The sequence below is a fragment of the Procambarus clarkii genome, chromosome 17, assembly GCF_040958095.1.
Source record: "Procambarus clarkii isolate CNS0578487 chromosome 17, FALCON_Pclarkii_2.0, whole genome shotgun sequence".
NCBI lineage: Eukaryota > Metazoa > Arthropoda > Malacostraca > Decapoda > Cambaridae > Procambarus > Procambarus clarkii.
The window spans coordinates 45998062-46012346 of record NC_091166.1 but is presented as its reverse complement, the minus strand read 5'-3'; the positions used below and the strand labels follow the sequence as shown (position 1 = coordinate 46012346).

Genomic DNA, 14285 nt, shown 5'->3' with positions numbered 1-14285 from the left:
GAAGCAGGGGCCAAAGAAACCTCCATAGCAGGAACAGGGGGCGCAAGCACTGAAACGGGAGTGGAAGGAGCAACAGAGCCAGAAGGAGGAGCTGAGGAAGAAAGCGAAGCCTTCTTACCCGCCGGGGAAGAGGAAGGAGAGGAGCCAGGCTTACGCTTCTGACTTAAAGGGACCGGTGTCCCAGCAACTACGTACCGGGCAACGGATTCCAGTGTCTCAACAGGAGAAGCCGAACGAGAGCACACACGACGGCCGTTAGGAGAGCGATGGACATCCGCCCGCACCGACAGGCGGCGGGGAGAGCCGATAGATGGAGGAAGAGGATGGGAAGGAGGATCGGAGGGGGACGAGGAAGGAGACACAGAAGACACGACAGACCGGGTAGAAGGAAGGGGAACCCCAGACAGAGGACCAGGAGGAGGATCCTTCGGGAGAGAACCCAAAGGGACAGAGGAGGGGGCAGTGGGCGCATCAGGGTCCAAGGCCTGGAAACGGTTGTGAGTCTGAGGAAGGCGGGAAGGACGAGGAGAGGAAGAGCGCAACACGCGAGCATAAGAGATATTAGCATAAGGCGGGAGCCGGCGAACCTGGCGCCTCGCCTCAGGAAAAGATAAACGCTCCTGGTGCTTCAAGTTGAGGACGGCTGCCTCAAGCTTGTAATGGACACACGCACGGGAGAAGGTAGGATGGGCCTCACCGCAGTTGAGGCAACGAGCCTGGGGAGAAGCGCACTCCGACTTAGAGTGACCTTCGCCACCACACAAAGGACAGAGAGAGACAGTCCCGGAGCAGCGGAGGGCACCATGCCCAAACCTCCAGCACTTGTTGCAGAGCCGAGGAGAAGGAATGTACTCCTGGACAGAGCACCTGGCACCAGCAAGAATGACAGAGGGTGGAAGGGTCCTACCATCAAAGGTAATCTTCACAACCCGGAGGGGTTGACGGCGACTACCACGAGGGGGACGAGTAAACGTGTCCACCTGGAGAATAGAATGGCCCTGGGCAGCGAGGATATGTCGAATATCGTCGTGGCAGTCGCGTAGGTCCCGAACACCGGTCGCAACATGGGGCGGGAGCAAAATAGTGCCAACACTGGCATTCAACTGGACGTTCTTCGAGACCCGAACGGGGGTCTCGCCAAGGCAGGATAAGGCAGCCAAGCGGGAAGCAGCATCCTGAGAAGGAGCAGCAACGACACGCGTACCGAGACGAGTGGGGTTAAAAGTAATGGAGGCATCCACGGAATCAATGAGATGTCGATGAAGGGAGAAATCGTCAGGAGGCGCAGAATCAAGAGGGAGGAGATCAAAATATTTGGCCCACGAAGCGGGACCAAACAAGGCTTGATAGGTAGCAGAACTGGAAGGAATCGAGCGAGGGCGGCCGTGACGAGAACGGCGGTGAGAACCCCCAGAGAGAGAGGGGTTAAAAGGCGCAGTAGTAACAACGAGAGAAGGAGCCGCGCCAGGGGACGAGGTAGTCACCACTGGGGGCTTGGGGCTCGACCCAACCACAGAGGAGGGAGGGGAGCCAGGGGAAGGAGTCAGAGAGGCCAAAGGAGGAGCAAGGTCGGGGCCCAATGCAGCGGAGGCTACAGAGCCCGGTCTTCCAATACGGACCGACTCGGGGGCTTGGTCGCCCACCCCACGAGCCTGAGAAGGTAAACCAGAAGAAGCCGAAGCAGGGGTAATCATCTTGACGAAAGAAGAATTCACTCACGAATGTGCCCCCACACCCACCATGGAGCCACAATTAGAGGCAGGACACCCAACAAGAAGCTATCGCCGATCTTGTCGGGGCCTCCTAGGGGTGCGTCGTGAGTATACGCCCCACAAACGCCACCTTAAGAAACCGACAGTCCGTCGAGATCGGGTTCAGTGACGAAGTGGGGATTGACAATAAAAGGTTCCCCTCGCTCTCGACGTCGGGTACTGCAGTTCTACGGGTGCAAGAGTATGCCTCCTCAAGCACCCGGGCGTCAAAATAGAAGAAGTCCAAGGGAAGAACCAGAACGAGCAAAAGGTCGGCAGGAAACGGCAAGCAGATAGGAGAAGAGGGGGGAGAAAAACGAAACAGAAGGAAAAGGAAAAGATGCCCAGCAGAATTGGAGAGGACGGCAGCAGGAGCACAAGGCTAGAAAAGGACAGGACTGTCCCAAGGAGCATCACACTCCGGCAGCCGCCCACCAAGCCCCCACACGGCGACAACGAGCTGAGCGGGGAGGGGGACAAGTCTATTGAAGGTAGGATAACTGAATGAAAATTACTTTATCCACATAACCCCACAGTACTCTGTTGCAGAATGGACTAGAACTTTTTTATAAGGTAGGTGTACAGTCATTTGTAAATAATCTTTTCAAATATTTTTGACAATATTGGTAGGTTTCATATGGGTCTGTAATTGCTTATGTCATCTCAAATCACCCCCTCTTATGAACTGGCATTACTAATTCATTTTTTTTTAGTACTGTATATCAAGAAAAGTTTGATATTCAAGAGATTTGCTGAAAAGTAGAGCTATAGCTGGTGCAAGGACAGGAGCAACACTTATATATATAATTTGTATATATCATTGTATATCATGGTTATTGTGGTTAAAGCTTTATGCAGGTCAAAAAATAACTTATGGGGTACTAATTTTTGTTAAGGGCTGCATGTATCAGGTCAAGCATAGCAATTAAAACATTGTTGGTGCTTTTATAGGGTCTGAAGCCATACTGGCAAGAATTAAAGTACATTGTGTTTATCTTAGAAGTAGTAAAGCCGTATGTATGTTAGTTTTTAAATATTTTGGACAAGGTGGGCAGGATTGATCGTGGTCTGAAATTGTTAATTTTGGTGAGATCATCACTGGGATTACGCTAGCCTTTTCAAGAATATTTGGAAAGGCTCAGAGGTTAAGTGATTTGTTGCGGAACAATGGTATGGCAGGAGCATTGCCATAAAATTTTAAAACTTTCCATGTAGGGCATAACAACATATTACAACTATCAAAACAACATTACCATGCAGCAGACTGATGTAGAAAAGGAACTTGGAGTTACAATACACCAGTCATTGAAAGTTGCACAAGTGGGAGTAGCAGGGGAAAAAAAAAAGGTCAACCAATGGACCTATGACTTCTAGGAAACAAAGGCAATAGCAACAACAAAAATCATTCCAGAACTAAGTTAACTATCGTACCAGAACGGTTGAGGGCCACAAGGCTAACAACACTGCAAACCAGGCATGACAGGGCAGATCTTATTGAAATTTTTTAAATGCTGAACAATTTGGAGGGAGTCGATCAAGACTTTTTTCAAAAGGTCAGATGTATTGTAACATAAACAAGGAACAACAGTTTCAAGCTCAACAAGCAACAATGTAAGGCAGAAAACAGGAGATACTTTTTCACCCACAGGGTTATAAACTCATGGAACCGTCTACTCACCAAAACCATAAATGGCAAATTTTGTTAAATTTTAAAATCCAGCTGGAAAAAATCCTCAGGGCAAATGGGGGGGGGGGGGCCTTTGACATGAAGCTGGCTTCCTGTCCTCATTGAGGCCATTATTGTTTCAGTGGCCCCTCTGCCAAATGTTTCTAACATTTTTAAACCTCTACCATTTACTGACAATACTACCATCATCTATTCAGACCTCAACCCACACACACTAATTCAGTATTTACAGTAATACTGTAAATACTGAATTAAAAAAAAAAGTCCACTCATGGATGTTAACCAACAAACTCTCACTAAACATAGAAAGGACCTACTACATTTTATTTGGAAGTAAATCATCAAATCAAATTCAACTTCAGATAGATAATGTTGATATTAGCAATAAAATGTGGGGAAGTTCTTCGGCCTATACATAGACAAGAGACTGAACATCACCACCCTTATACAATACAGACAAAAAAAAATCTATATATAAAAAAAAATAATATTAATAGGTGGCATACTCTCTAAAAATCAGATATTTTCCCCACTCTGCTCCCTCTCATTATACTACTGGCTAATTTATCCCTATCTAGCACACAGTATCTGTGCATGGGGTTCATCCACTACAAATTACCTCAAGCCCATCATCACTGAACAAAAATCTACTATCAGAACTTGTCAGAACTTGGTCTTCAGACAACACACATCCCCTTTGTTTAAGTCCCTTAACATGCTAAACATACACTCATTCCACACATTTGTTATGATCCAGTTATATCAGATTGATGAATAACCGACTCATAATGTTCATGTATAAGTATTTTAGTACATTAGTCATTAAGATTGAAGATGTTAGATTGTGCCTTGTATTTACCTATTGTTATAATTGTAAGAATGAGAGTATTGGTATGTGTATTGTAGGAAATAGCTTTTATAAGTCTTAGTATTGTGAGAGGTTATGTGCCAGCACGTGGGAGCATAGTGTGAAGTCAGGTGGTACAGTATTGTCGGCGGCATAGAGCGGCTGACAGGATGTCGGGGTCAGGGGGAGTACCAACCCTGGTGTTGTTGTGAAAGGCATGTGATGTTTGTAATGAGGATTTCCTGGATCCCGGTGGCTGAGCGGACAGAACACTGTATGCGTGATCCAGTGGTCCCGGGCGCCGGTGAGAAACAATGGGCAGTTTCTTTCACCTTGATGCCCCTGTTACCTAGTAGTAAATAGGTACCTGGGAGTTAGTCAGCTGTCACGTTCTGCTTCTTGGGGGTGGAGGCCTGGTCAAGGACCGGGCCGCGGGGACACTAAAGCCCCGAAGTCATCTCGAGATAACCCCAGAGATATGTTGCAGAGCTCTAGAGTCATCCAGTTAAATGTGTGGATGACTGAGGCTGTTGGCCAAGTATGTTTAACAGCCTATGTATTGTATGGGATTAGTGGAAATTCCCAGTGCTGAGGGAAGAGTATGTCACTCCCCACATATGGCAGACATGCAGTCTACTGCCAGCTCACTTCATGTCAGTTACTGTAATTCTTGTGTATGTCCATATTTCAGTTATAAGCTTACATGAGGTAAGGTGTTCAACATACACCTATCATCTGTGAGGGTATATTTCAGTCAATAGTCTTGTTTAGCAGTAATGTTACACTCAGCCTGTGTACATGTTGCACCAAGGAAAGCTAGGCCAGGTTTACCATCCCAGACCTGTGTGGAGACCTATGTTATTATTTAGTACTGATTCATTTACTTAAAATCTTGCCCAAGTAATGATCAGTTTGATTTTGCAAGTCACATGGTGATATCTTAGGTGTAAGATTGTGTGGGACTGTTTTTCTATGTTATGACCTGTAAATACACTAGATTTTAGTTCAGCTCACATTTTTATTGTCCTTATTTTCCATGCCAGTGTATCGAGTAAGGGAATTAGTGGGATACTGTTCTATTCTCAAGCCATATTTGGACGGTCCTTAACCCCTAAACTGTGTTGCCTCCAAATATGACACCCCCCAGTGCGCAGGAAATAAATTCTCTGGAAAAAAATTATTTTTTTAAAGTGTCAAAAACCCTTCCCTGAGTATGGGTATGTAAAAAAAAAAAAAAATCGAAATTGTACTTACTTTGGCTGCTATGGGGTTCGTAAGTTGAGGCGTGACGTCATCATTCCCCATGCGCCCGTGATGTGCGCTCCTGGGGCCAGTAGGACGCCCGGGGCGGGGTGTGCGAGTTTCCACGAATATATTTTTGTTCATTTTTTGCGCACAGTTCCAAATACATTTTATTTGCTTTTACGTGCTAATCCTATGTATAATGAACACGTACACTATATTATGGCAGTAAAACATCCATACTGTCCGAAGACACTGTTAAGTGCATGACACTTGTGTACACATATGTTGCACATATTTACCGTGTATCATGCTAATTTATGTATACAATCTATTTACACACTATACACTGTCACACAGTACAGTGGCACCTCGACTTACGATTGCCCCTACTTACGATAATTTCGAGTTACGATGTAAATTTCATCGAAAAATTCGACTCGACATCCGATGGTGTCGTCGACTTACGATATTTATTGGTACACGTTCAGGTCGACCGAGCGCGTGGTTCCCGGTCACGCGGCCGACCTGCCTCGGTTTACTACAGCTGCCCGCTTAGTGACGATAACGCCTATAAGAAATTCCGCTTTTGTGGTGATTTTTTGCATTTTGAACATTAATTATTATATATCACGCCATGAGTCCCAGGAAAGTCAGTGGAAAGGCTCAACATATGAAAACCCATGCAAGGATGTCCATAGAGCAGAAACAAGAGTACAGAATGTCTCTTCCTCAACAATTAAGAAAATGTGTGCAGCATGGGAAATTACAAACCATTGCTGAAACGACTCGCCCAAATCAAGCTGCAGTAGGTCGTTGCCTTAACCTATTCAATGACACTGTGATGCATCATTACAGACAAATGTTAAAATGAAGGGAAAAACAAATGTCTCTTGACAAATTTTTTGTGAGACAAACAAGCACTGAACCACAACCAGGTCCTAGTGGTATTCAGGCAAAACATAGGAGAGAGAGACCCCAGAGAAAACATCACTGCCTGATGTGATAATGGAAGGGGACTCCCCTTCCAAACAGTAACAACTCTCCTTCTCCCCCTCTCATCACCATCTTCCATACGCCATCAAGAGCCCCTCATAAAGGTAAGAGAAACTTTGGTACTGTATTGTAGTTAGAAAAACATTGTATTCAGTATAAAATGTATTTGTATGTTAATATTTTGGAGGGTGGGGAACAGATTAATTCAATTCCCTTTATTTTTTATGGGAAAAATCACTTTGACTTACGATCCGTCTCTGGGAACGGATTAGCATCGTAAGTCGAGGCCCCATTTATTCATTCACCATCAACACACACAGAACTCCTCGAGTGTGAGCAGCCACACCCAGCCAGCCAGTCCTCCCTTATTCCTCCAACATCGTACTTGCCATCACCCCTCCTCCCACCATACTGTTATTCACACCAATGTTTTCCCTCCTCCCACCATACTGTTATTCACACCAATGTTTTCCCTCCTCCCACCATACTGTTATTCACACCAATGTTTTCCCTCCTCCCACCATACTGTTATTCACACCAATGTTTCAGGTTCATTTATGTATATTTACAACACATTTAAACACTCTACACTGTCACACACCATAAACACACTCAGAACTCCGCGAGTGTGAGCTGCCACACCCAGCCAGCCAGTCCTCCCTCTCTCCTCCAACATCGTACTTGCCATCACCCCTTCTCCCACCATACTCTTACTGTTTTTATTACACTATTTGCATATGTTATGTATACCTATCAACATGCTTTATTCACCAGAACTATGCAAGTAAGCCGGTATTGTGTCCAAACAGTACAGTTGCTACCATACACTGCATGAGAAATCACACAGCAGACAGCAGACGACGCTACGATTATGACGTCACCTCCCTCACTAAAATAGCTCCTCCCAACATACTCCTGTTGCTGTTATTACACTATATACACACACTATATATACCCATGTACATATGTGTTCCCCATAGCGAACCATTAAGCTAGTATGGTGAGCAAAACAAGAGTGGCTGCCACACACAGTGGAGGCTACCTCAATTCTTTCCCTCCCTCCCTCACCAAAATTCCTTCTTCCACAATACTAATTATAACCACAATCCTGGTCACTAATTCCTGCAAATGAATAATTGACCACACGTTTATTTTGAAAAGGAATCTAAGAAGTCATTTGAAGATTCCTAGATGGACGAAATAATGCTGTGGTGCTGTGGCTAGCGCTGTGAACATCGTGAACAGCATTGAATCACTGATATTTGAACATTGTTCCCAGTCATTATCAAACTCAGGCTCTTCTATAATACTATCATGGCTAAATAATACAGATTATATATATATTTTGACATTATTAGGCGATGCTGTGGTCATACGCTGAACAGCAGTGCTGTGAGCTCATACTGCGAGCGCCAGCCTTGGTTGCTCACTTACTACCGAGGCTCCCACACCCGGGAATGTGGACCATGATTTTTTTTTAAAGATGGCGTCTGTTTACAAGAGCCCTGAGGAAGCCGATGTGAACCCCATGTAGCCGCGGGAGTTTTGAATGAAACGTGAAATATAAAAATACCTGGAGGCGCGTTGCGCAAACCAGATGTGGGCCTGCAGGTGCGTTGCGCAGTTTAAGGGTTAACATACTGTATTGACAACATTCTCTTCTGCTAGTTACATGTGCAAAACTTTGTTCCTAAATGCTAATCTTCATCTGAAACTTTTCTTTGATATGTGAACCCGTGAGCACCACACCAGAATAAATATATCTTTGATATTTCCAGAGTCAAACTATGCAAACACTCCATGCAAATAAAACGATCCAGTGTATGGACCTCGCTCCCTAATGAATTAAATCTATTTCCAAACTATGCCTTATTCAATTTTTATTTATACAGGTACTGTATATACAAGAATTCTTACATTTTTTTACAGCCATTAGCATGCATAGCGTTTCAGGCAAGTCCTTAATCCTAATTTTCCCCGGAATACGACCCACCAAATTGTTAAACAACCAGGTACCCATTCACTGCTGGGTGAACAGAGGCTACAATTAAGGATTGATGCCCAGTCATCATCTCCCCCGGCCAGTATACAAACCCAGGCCAAAGAGCTCACAAAGTGCAGGACGAGTGTCTTACCACTTCGCCACGGAGACTGCTAAAACTAAAAGTAACCAAAATACCAAATAGTAAAATCAAAAAGTACCTAATTTCATCTTCATAGTTTCCTACCTTGTGCTTCAAACTCACACAGTATCTTGTACTACCTCCTTCCCCAATATTAGTAAGTAAAGTAAGTAAATTTTATTCAGGAAAGTACATACATAGTTGATTTACAAACATAATGTTGGATTTATAGATAGAGCTAGTACGTACAATACCTAAAGCCACTAGTACGCATAGCATTTCGGGCAAGGTGAGGTGAGGAAAAAACACAGACTAAAACTTAATAGTAATAGAGCTTAAAGTATAAATTGCATAAAAAAATAAAAAAAAGGGGGGGGGGGGACATGGTACAAATAGCCAATATACAAGTTGGTCAACAAACTGCATTGTTTAAAAACAGTAAGACATGGGTTGACATTTAGGGGTAAGGTAGGTTACATGGAGTTAATTAGGTAGTACAGTACAGTACTTGGTTTTCATCTTAAACTGGTTGAGAGAGGTACAGCCTTTGACATGATTGGGAAGGTCATTCCACATTTTGGGTTCCTTGATTTGTAGAGCATGTCTAGTTTGATTGTCGTACTCTTGGAATATCAAATAGGTATTTGTTTCTGGTGTGGTGTCCATGGGTTCTGTTAAAACCTTCTAAGAAGCTTTGTTAAGGTCAGGATTGACATTACAATTCAGAGTTTTAAATATATAGAGTACACATGAGAGGATGTGCAGTGACTTAATATTTAACATATTCAGAGATTTGAGTAAGAGTACTAAGTGCTGTCTGGGGCCAGAGTTAGATATTGTTCTAATAGAAGCTTTGTGTTGGGTAATTAGAGGACGTAAATTATTTTGGGTAGTAGAACCCCAAGCACAAATACCATAGTTGAGATAAGGATAGATGAGAGTAATAGTGTGTCACCAGGGCAGGGCGAGGTACATAATATCTGGTCTTAGAAAGAATACCAACAGTTTTAGAAACTTTTTTTTGCTATATTTAGAATGCGTCCCTGGAAATTCAGCTTGTTATGGATGAGAATACCAAGGAATTTACCATCAACTTTAATACTGATTTGTATATTGTTTATTCTTAGATTAATTTCATTTGAGGATTTATTACCAAACAAAATATAGAAAGTTTTGTCAATGTTATGGGTGAGTTTGTTAGCAGTTAGCCAAAGATAGATTTTATTTAGTTTAGTATTCACAGTGACATTGAGAGCAAGTGGGTCAGGACTGGAGAAAATGAAAGTTGTGTCATCAGCAAATAAGATTGGTTTGAGGTGTTGAGAGTCATTTGGAAGGTCATTAATGTAGATGAGAATGAGGAGAGGGCCAAGTATGCTGCCCTGTGGAACACCAATGTTTATGTGTAGTGTTGGAGAAATTAAATTATTCACAGAAACATACTGGAGCCTGTCAGTATGGTAAGACTGAAGGTATTGCAGGAGTGACCTCTGACTACATAATGATGTAATTTAAGAAGGTTTTGGTGGTTGACAGTGTCAAAAGCCTTACGTAGGTCCACAAATAACCCAACAGGGAACTCATTTTTATCAAGAGCTGTATGTATGAAGTTAATCATACTAATAAGTGCATCGTTAGTGCTTTTACTGGGTCTGAAACCATATTGGCAAGAGCTAAGTACATTGAGTTTGGCTAGATATGAGTAAAGATTTGTGGACTGGGGTTACTCTCGCTTTTTTTTTTAGAATACTGTATCCGGAAAGGTTTGGAGTTCAAATGATTTATTGAAGAGCAATGCAATGGCAGGAGCTAGAAATCTGGAGGCATTTTTTTAAATTAGAGATGGTATCTCATCAAGGGTGCTTGACTTCATTTTAGGGGAAAGGATTACCTCATTAACATCAGAGGAATTAGCAAGAGCTAGGTACAGACTCTGGATAGTTACCTGTAAGGTAATCTTTAATATTAGTGAGTGAGGATGGAATATCCTGAGCAAGGCATGTACCAATGGATGAAAATAACCTATTGAATTCAATAGCAGTCTCTGAGGCCGAAGCACACCATCGTCATTGGATAGGAGAACTTGGTTTTTTATGAAAAATCTTTTTTGAACCTAATATTTGGGAGATAGTGCTCGATGTTTTCTTAATGTTACCCTTAATTTGGGTAAATTTATTTTCGTAGTATTTTATTTTATTTTGGCTCTTCTAATTATTTTAGACAGCACGGATGAGTAAATCTTTCTTTGGAGTTTTCTTTGGAGTTTGGAGTAAAAATTCTTTGGAGACGGTCATGTTTTTTATTAATACATTTAAGTATACCCTTTGTAAGCCATGGAGTGTTTAACTTTTTATTTTTAACTTGTTTCATTAGCATTGGACAGTGGGAGTTATAAAGGTCCAGAGTTTTCTGAAGAAATGTTTGCATTGTTAGGTTGATGTTCACTATGTCACCTAATTCAGCCTCCCAGTTGATATTAGCAGCAGCAGCAATAAAGTTGCTTATAGAAGTTTCATTGTGCAGCCTAAAGCTCATCTTCCTTGTATCTAGACTTGGTTTATTAATGTTGGTTAGGAGAAATGAGGGGTAATGGTCTGTGGTCCTATCAATGATTATCCCTGAAGTGGAGAGGTTATGTTAGTCCAGATGTGGTCAAGAGCAGAGGCAGTACTATCAGTGATTCTAGTATGTCTAGTGATTAAGGGTATGAGAAAGCAGGAATTCATACAGTTAAGGAAACTAGCAGTAGGAGGGTTTTCAGACTCGCAGAGATCAATATTAAAGTCCCCTGTGATAATTAGATAGTTTTTGTTCAGTCTATTATTTAGTATTAGATTTCTAAGGTTAGAGTTGAATTCGGACACATCAGTGTTAGGAATTCTATAGACTGCTTCACAGTCAGGACAGACTCGGCACCCTTGACTGAAACTGGCAAAGATATACTCCCTACAGGAGTCTCTAGTTCTAATTACTTTTAAGTATGTCAGTTCTTAGTGGTAGTAAAGAGCAGTACCACCACCTCTCTGAATTGGTCGACAGTTGTGAATTGCTGAGTAGTTTGGCATGTTAAAGAGTTGAGTAGTATCCTTTTTTTAACCATGTTTCAGTAAGTATAACAAAAGAGAATTTGTTGTCAACAGTTTGAATCAAGGCATCAAAGTGTTTGCTTAGAGATCTTACATTCAAGTTAATTACAGAGATATTGTGATTATGTGTTAATACATTGTTTACATCATGTGCTGTATAATATCTGCAATTTTGATCATTAAAGTGACGATTTTCATAGATACTGTACTGGATAAGAGGTTTAGTTCTGGGTCTATACTTGTTTGCATGAGAGGGTGGTTGTAGGAAAACAAGGCAAAAAAGGCAATTACAAAATTTTTTTTGATATAAAGGGGGGGGGAGGAATATAAATATATACAAGACTATACAATACAAAAAAAAAAAAATGAGGTAGATTGCTTACAAGTACTCTCATGTACACTGAAAGTAATAATTTGCATTTTGAGACACAGGCAATGCCAGGGGTACAATGGAGTAAGGGAGTATGGCAAGGCTAGGCAATCTAGGTAATAATGAAAGCAAAGAATAAAAAGTTGAATAATAAACATAGGCAAATTTAATCTTAATGATAATTGACTATAAATATTTAAGTATGATCCTATAATTAATAAGAACTAAAGAAAATATTAATGTACTCATTTAAGTCCAATAAATGACTAATATAAATTAAATTAAAATTTAATTAAAAAAACAAAACAAAACAGTGTAAGAAAGGGACTTTGGTTACCTAGCCCGCACTAGGTGCACACTAGTACTTAAGACATGTATCCTTACCAGTGTAATCACCTCTGTCAACTTATATTGTAGTTGATATAAAACTTTGCTACAATGTATTTTTTCATTTTACCTGATATGTTAAGATTAAGGTCCTGGCCAAAACGCTATGCGTGTTAGTGGCTTTGCAAGAACGTCCAGCCTCCGTGGTATGACACTCGCCTGGCGTTCCGCGAGCACTTTGTCATGGGTTCGTATCCTGGCCGGGGAGGATTTACTGGGCGCAAATCCTTAACTGTAGCCTCTGTTTAACTCAACAGTAAAATGTGTACTTGGTTGTAACGATTCTTCGCGGAGGGGATCGTATTCCAGGGACCTGCCCGAAACGCTACGCGTACTAGTGGCTGTACAAGAATGTAACTCTTGTATATAATACACAAATACCAATTATGTTTTAAATTTAATTTTGTATTTATTTATATATAAATTTTAATTGGTATTTATATATATTGTAATCTTACCAACCCATTGTACCTTCTTGTGAATAAATTATTATTAGAAATATTTAAAGTGGAGCGACCTGTCCAGACAAGTTGGGCTGACCAGCAGGGAGGAGCTGACCTGCATCACCCATGTAAAATTAATCACAGCTGGAGATAAGAGCGCCTTGTTCTCAACCAGTCTTGCAGCCAAATTATTCAACACAAGTTGTTGTTTTAGGTTCAGCTACTAGGAACAAAAAGTAGCAAGTAGCATGGATTATGGTGAACTCATTGTACTTACCTGGCACGGGAGCGGGGCTATGGTGAGCCCGTCGTACTTACCTGGCACAGGAGCGATATATAGGGTGTGTGGTATTCCTAATTCTGCTCTACACAAGTAGAAACCGAAAGCTAAATAACTGTAAAGAAATAAAACTCAAAACTTGGTCCAAATCCCCACTCACGCCAGGACGGAACAGGTTGTGCACTTGACGAATGATGTTCATCAAACTGTTGGCCGGAACGTTGTGAACACTGAACACCTCGACCCAGATCTCCCTCAGCTGAGTGTCCGAACCTGACGGGGGACTGGTCAAGTCGTATACTGCAATTTCGGATACCGGGCTAGAAACAACTTCGTTCACTGAGAAGTTTGTACATACAAACCATTCCGTTCGTATATGCGCTGCTTTGTGTTCGCTGTTGTTCTCGTCTGAATAAATACATGGCACTTGTTCATATAATTAGCGCTTCCATTATTAGAATTATTTATCCATTATTAGAATAACAAGGTGCAAACTATACCCCCCTTACAGTTGAAATCTATTTATTTATATACAAGAAGGTACATTGGGTTGCGAGAGTACATAACATATATTATAAGAGGTACATTGTAGCAAGATTTGAGATTAAAGGATTTAAGACTAACACGTTTAGAAACAAGCGAAGGCGCTAAGAAGGAATTCGTTCTTAGCTAAGAGGAAAACCCTTCGTAAGTACCTTCCTGAATCCGGCCCAAGGCGCCCCCGAAGGAGGCTATTATTTGTTATGCACCCCATACTCAACCAGTAAGTAGTGGAGCAAAACATAGATTACATGGTCATAAAGTCTTAATCAGGCCAATTCAACTCTATTTCTTTCTTTATTATGCACCCCATACCCATCCCGTGGGCGGTGGTGTAAAGGATTACAGAGGCACATAATCGGTTCAGGAACTGAACCCTCTAGTTCGTTTAGCTAAGCAAATAACAATTTGTGACACTAGTTACAAAATTATTAATATTATATATACATGTACACACTCTCATACATACATGTACATATATATATACGTATACATATATACATACACATACATATCTAATCACCTACACAAAT

The 14285-nt window shown here is 41.7% G+C and overlaps 1 protein-coding gene across 2 annotated transcripts in view; it reads right to left on the bottom strand.

The window, feature by feature from the left end:
* MsrA (methionine sulphoxide reductase A) overlaps positions 1-13530 on the bottom strand; it is a 53888-nt gene extending 40358 nt beyond the window's left edge. Inside the window, exon 1 of one of the 2 annotated variants that reach the window (XM_069325965.1) lies at positions 13373-13530. The gene's annotated coding sequence lies outside the window, so the exon portion shown is untranslated. The remainder of the gene's footprint in view (positions 1-13372) is intronic. The other variant, XM_069325966.1, reaches the window with a different exon arrangement.
* Between the last annotated feature and the right edge of the window lie 755 nt (positions 13531-14285).